The following is a 6046-nucleotide window of genomic DNA, read 5'->3' as shown; positions in this document are numbered from 1 at the left end:
AACATGTATGAAGAAGTACACCCCTGCAGGGTTAACATCATCTATTCGAATAGCCGTGTCCGCGGTAAAGGACTTCTGGGTTGCTTATATCAGTTCATAGACAAGTGAAAGTGGATACTCTAAAATACGCAAGATAAGCGTGAGTGCTATGGATGGCGTTCTCATAGGGAGACGGGAGCGGATCCATAGTGGTGTATTGATATGGTGAATATGTGGACTCGTGTGCGCCACCTCAAAAGAGTTACATTGCAGTCGTAGTTTAGGATAGCCACCGAGTCAAAGCTGGCTTGATGCAGTTAAACCTCACCATCCCCTTGTTGATAATGATGCATATGTAGTTAGTTCTGATGTAAGTCTTGCTGGGTACATTTGTACTCACGTTTGCCTATTTTATGTTTTGTGCAGAGAGACTTCAGTCTCACTAGTAGTTCCGCGTGGACTTCGACGTTTAGCTTGTTACCTCAGCTACGATCTTGTGCCCTCGGCAGGATCTGGTAGATAGTCAGGCTTCTCAGCCTTTTTCATTTATAGATGTCTGTACCCAGACATGATAGCTTCCGCTTGTGCTTTGACTTGTATGCTCTGAGTGTTGGGTCATGAGACCCATGTTTGTAATATCTCGCTCCTCGGAGCCTATTGATTAAATACTTGAGTCGTAGAGTAATGTTGTGATGCCATGTTGTATTTGCACATATCGAGCATATTGTGTGTATGTTATTGAAATGCTTGGTATGTGTGGGATCTGACCATCTAGTTGTTTATCTTTAGTAGCCTCTCTTACCGGGAAATGTCTCCTAGTGTTTCCATTGAGCCTTGGTAGCTTGCTACTGCTCCAGAACACTTAGGCTGGCCGGCATGTGTCCTTCTTCGTTCCTGTGTCTGTCCCTTCGGGGAAATGTCACGCGATGAATACCGGAGTCCTGTTAGCCCGCTACAGCCCGGTTCACCGGAGTCCTGCTAGCCCAGTGCTACAGCCTGGATTCACTCACTGATGACCGACACGTTCGATGCTGGGTCATGGATGCCTGTCCCTGTAAGTTTGTGCCACTTTGGGTTTACGACTAGCCATGTCAGCCCGGGCTCCTTATCATATGGATGCTAGCGACACTGTCATATACGTGTGCCAAAAGGCGCAAACGGTCCCGGGCAGAGGTAAGGCGACACCCGTGGGAATACCGTGCGTGAGGCCGCAAAGTGATATGAGGTGTTACATGCTAGATCGATGTGGCATTGAGTCGGGGTCCTGACAGCGTTGGTATCAGAGCTTGACTGCCTGTAGGATTACCAAGCCAAACTGGTCGAAGTTGAGTCTAGAAATGCTTTAGTTATATGTAAGGGAATTGATTGTGGGATGGAACGTAAGGCTCTTTTTACTCCTTATACCTCATGGCCTTCTGATCTGAGTCATCATCTTATCTTTCCTACGGGGATTAAGAGCTAGGCTATCTCTTCTTTCTATCAGGATCACGTATTACTAGTCCGCAGACTTATAGATTGTTGGATTAAGCTTGAGTTCAGTTCCTACTACTTCCGTATGTTAATTGTTGATCTCAAAACCTTGATATTATGCTTCTGAGTGGTTATGCCACCATTTTTGTGAATGTCTCAAATCTTTTCTGAGCATTTACAGCCGTTATGCTGTCCGAGTCATCCCAGGTTTCTAAGTAGTCTGATGCATTTGCAAATCCTTTCTTCCCATTTCAATGTTCCCATGGGCCAGATTAACCACACTAATCAGTGAGTTGAGGTACTCCGTTACCTTGACATATATGTTGGAGATATTATTATGACCCTAGGTGTCTTAGGGGATCATCTAGTAATTTAGCCATGATTTATGTTCCAGTGTGATGACTCTGGCCGTCATTATCGAAAGCATCCCGTGATGCCATTTAGTAGTAGGTATTCTATCCCTGGGTTTTGAACCCGAGATTCACCCTACTTGCTTCATGTTGATAGTTTTGCTCGTTACTTTAGGTTATTAGTAACCTTTGCATTAGTCCTCGATGTTCGTGGTATTCCTTTCTTCCAAATACTATGAACCGCTTATGGCAGATGTTCCTCGCTGATCGAAAGATCACAATCAGAGTGCTCTCGATGGGTTCTCGATTCTACATTGTGACTCTGCCAGTTCTACCTTTCTGCATGGGTTATCCGGAAGAAATATGTGGAATTCGTTCGACATGCTAAACCATGCATCCACAACTCAGAAAATCGTGTGTTCTTTTGAGTTGTCCCTCTTTAGTTGTCTTCTGACCCTCGTCTATCAATTGATAGTCAAGATTATGCGTGCATTCGTTCGTCGATGCCTATTACCCTTGTGGTCCGCCAAGCCATTCTATTTTAGAATGAATAGGAGAAACAAACTCCAGTACCTCATCCATATCTAGGATTGGGTCAAAGTAGTTGTATTCCGCAGATCAAATGCCAATCCAGCTTTTGGTTCTGTTCTACCTTGGAGTATTACCCCCTTTATGTTAGAATTGTCATGAGAACTGCACCAACTTTCATGAATTTTGACGTAGTAATACTTCTCACCATCATTAGTCATTCCTCGGCCATCGTGTTGATGCAACCGGAATACCGACAAATGAATTGAGATGTGTGAAATCAATACTCCCAGCAACCTCATTGCTTGGTAGTTAAGGGACAATAATTTCATTCTTAGCGTGTTGGTTTTTGAATCATCCTTCTAAGACTGATCGTGCTACCTAGTCCTTATTTCGGTGCACCCTTCGATTGATGAGTTAGGATCTTGTCAAGTCCTCACTCATTTGATCATATCGTCTTGCCCTCAAAAGCGAGATTGTTCTCGAGCTTAGTAACATATCGGTGGTTCGTGATTTTCCGAATATCTTCTCAAAAGTATCACCACGCTGTCACCTGACTGTTATGTTGAGCTCGTGATCAAGTTGGTTTCTTGTGAACCACCTTCTCTCCAAGAATCGGTGTTAGATATCCCTGAGCTAGTTGGTTAAGCTAGACAACAACTTGGAGAGTTGGAAGATAAAAGCTTGCCTGACTTAGTTCGTTCCAAAGGGATATTCTTGTGTAGTGTGTGTTGAAGAAAGATGATATCTTCATCGATTGGTCCTTGTGATCAGTTGCTAGACCTATTGTCTTATCAATCCTTTGATTTGAGTGTGGGCTATCGTCAAATCAAATCAGTACCAACGATGCTCGTAATGTTGTCTTATTTGTGGTTGATCCCTCGAGCATACACCATTACATCTTTGGTCTGACCAATGCTATCACCGTGTTCACTTAACTATGGAATTCCTTTTAAAAGGAAACCTAGATGAATTGTTGTTGAGCCCATTGACAACATCCTTATCTCCTCCATGATTTTGTTGAACATTAAGTTAGTGTTGGAAACTTTTGAAGGCATTTGTTCATGCTAGCTCATGAAGCATATGTTTGGATGAAGGTAGTGACTTCCCTTAATTCATGTGCATCTGATGCAAGTTGCCGCCGTGGATTCGAGAAAGTCAATGTTGTTTCCTTTGGAATCATCCCAAATCAGTCATGCATACGTGCGAAAGTATTCTGTGGTTCGGAGACTTGCAACCTCCATTCTATATGTGCTCCGTAGCACCCCAAGCCACTGACTGATTTGTTCGAGAACAGGAGTTAAGTGTTAATCCATGGTAATGCACAAGACTCCGATACCCTCGTTGATGGTTCCCCCTCCTGAACTCGGTAGTGTTTTATTGTAAGACTACCATGAGGGCATGCTTGTCTGGGACAACGTGTTCACATGTTTGTAGCAGAACCAGCTCATGTTTTGGAGCTTGCTATCGTAGTTCATCTCCCGAGAATCCCGCAACGTCATCTCGTCGATTTGTGTTGCAAACTTTCTTTTTTCTTCCTAGACTCGATGAGTCTGGAATATCCTGACACCAACCAGATCTGAATCTCAGGCAGATATGATGGTTGGAATATTTCCCAAGAATTATAATATTGGTCGCGCGATAACCGGTAAAGTGGATATCGTGGCCAACACACCCAGCCGGAAGACCTGTTCTTATAATATCTTGATTGATGAAGTTGGCCACCCCCCCATAAGGATTTCGTAGGATTTACCTCCGTAACTGTTCCTTATGGATTCTTTTGCTCCCGAAGTCCGACCTTTACTTGATGTTCTAGTTAGCAAACCATATCTATGAATGGGTTACACCAGCACGTCAAGGAGAACATTAGAAGCGGAGTGCTAAATGTCTCTCGGTCGATCATCCAGATTTTGTTTCCTTGGCCTTGCTAGGGTGAAATCTGAGTTGATGTTATCTTCCTACGCATCTGCATCGTCCATCGCTATTCATCATGGTAGTATGTTGTATTGTCAGCAGCCTTGACACGGATGTTGATAAAACCTTGATGATTCTGGAAATGCTCAAGTTCTTGAGAGCACGCACAAGCGCTACGTGTTATCATCGGCACTAGCTGGGATTGCTCTCAGTTTCCTCGGCAATGCTATGATCTTTCAAACAGTGAATTCACTCTCTATTGTTGGGTTCTTCCCCAGTTACCAGAATCATTCCCAGCATTTGCATTTTGTTCCCAGCTTGCACCGCCAATGTGCCATTCCACCATGGGTCTCTTCCATTTCCGGTGATAAGCAAAATCATCCATTACGTTGTCTTCAACAAGGTAATCCACATCATCCAAGTTTGAGTATGCCATTCTACTGAACCCCTCTAAATGATCGATTATGATTTGCCTTAAGCTGGTATAAAGAGTCTCAGTGATCTCTATATCAAAGGTAATTCTTTTTGCCACTTAAGATAATTCTACGAGTCACCATTCCTAAGATGTCTCGATGTGGTTTCATGGCAACTCAACTCCTCGCTACGTTGACAATCGTTTACCACCTTTTTAAGTGTGGAATTGTTGTCCACCTAGTGAACCTTCGTCATCCGTTTCTTTCCACCCCTCTTGATGTGTATCTCGTGTCTCAACCCGAGAGATGGCTCTATGTCTCATTCCGTGAGTTGTTCGGTCTTCTAGAAGATCGATCCTGCTAGAGTTTTCCTTTCCTCTTCTTGTCATGATTAGCTGGGGTTCTCAGAACAAGACGACAAGACAAAGATGGTGTTCAAATCAACATTCATTTGAAGTGCAACCTGGATCATGAAGATTGTACTAGTTGCGTTTACCCTTCACCTTACCCTACGCTTGAATCTCGAGACAAGATTCTTGTTTAGTGGGGGTGAGTTGTCACATCCCTAGTTCTGACAATGCCTAGTGCATGCATTAGAGTGTTACATCATGTTTAAATTTCATTTAAACCTGAGATGGGGATTGACTAAGCCCTAGCACCAAATGAATTCAACTAGGGTCAAATAAAACCTTTTTCATTGAACTCAAAATGTCCTCTAAAAATGTTCAACATTTCTGGTTTGAGGTGGAAGCATCTACCAAAAATGGTTTATATTTTTGCAGGACATATTTGGTCACTGAATTAAATCATATAGTATTTTCATTTGGGCATTTAAATGTTATTAAATATTTCAAATGCTCAAATAATCATAAACTAAAATGTTTACTGTTGGATATATTCTAAACAGTAGCCATGATTAGTTTCATGATTTTTGAAAGTGTCTGAGTATTTTTAATAAAGCCCTAAATTTACAGAATAATAGAAAACTGAGATAATTAGAAAAGGAGAGAGAGAGAAAGACCCGTACCTGGGCCACTTACCTGTAGCCGGCCCAGCTTCTGCGCGGCCCGTTACTGTGCAGCCCAGCTGCCAGTCATCTTCCTCCCCCTCGCCCCGAAGCAGCTGCGTGCTGGACGCACGCGCGTCGACGCCGGCCACCTCCTGCTTCGCCGTGGCAGCCTCCCCGACTTCCTCGCGACGCCACGGAGACGTCCCCGACCCCCTCTCACTTCCCCCTCGCTCTCTGGACCTCCCTCCCCCTCGCTCCTCTGTTTCCCCTCCCGCGACCGAACGGAGCCGCCGCCACCGACGAGAGCCACCGTGGCTACCGGCCACCCCACGGCTCACCGACGCCCCAGGAAGCTCCGCCGGTCCTCCCTCTACCTCCTCAAC

Source organism: Triticum dicoccoides, chromosome 5B (genome assembly GCF_002162155.2).
Source record: "Triticum dicoccoides isolate Atlit2015 ecotype Zavitan chromosome 5B, WEW_v2.0, whole genome shotgun sequence".
In the NCBI taxonomy this organism is placed as follows: domain Eukaryota; kingdom Viridiplantae; phylum Streptophyta; class Magnoliopsida; order Poales; family Poaceae; genus Triticum; species Triticum dicoccoides.
Note: the sequence above shows the minus strand (reverse complement) of the source record.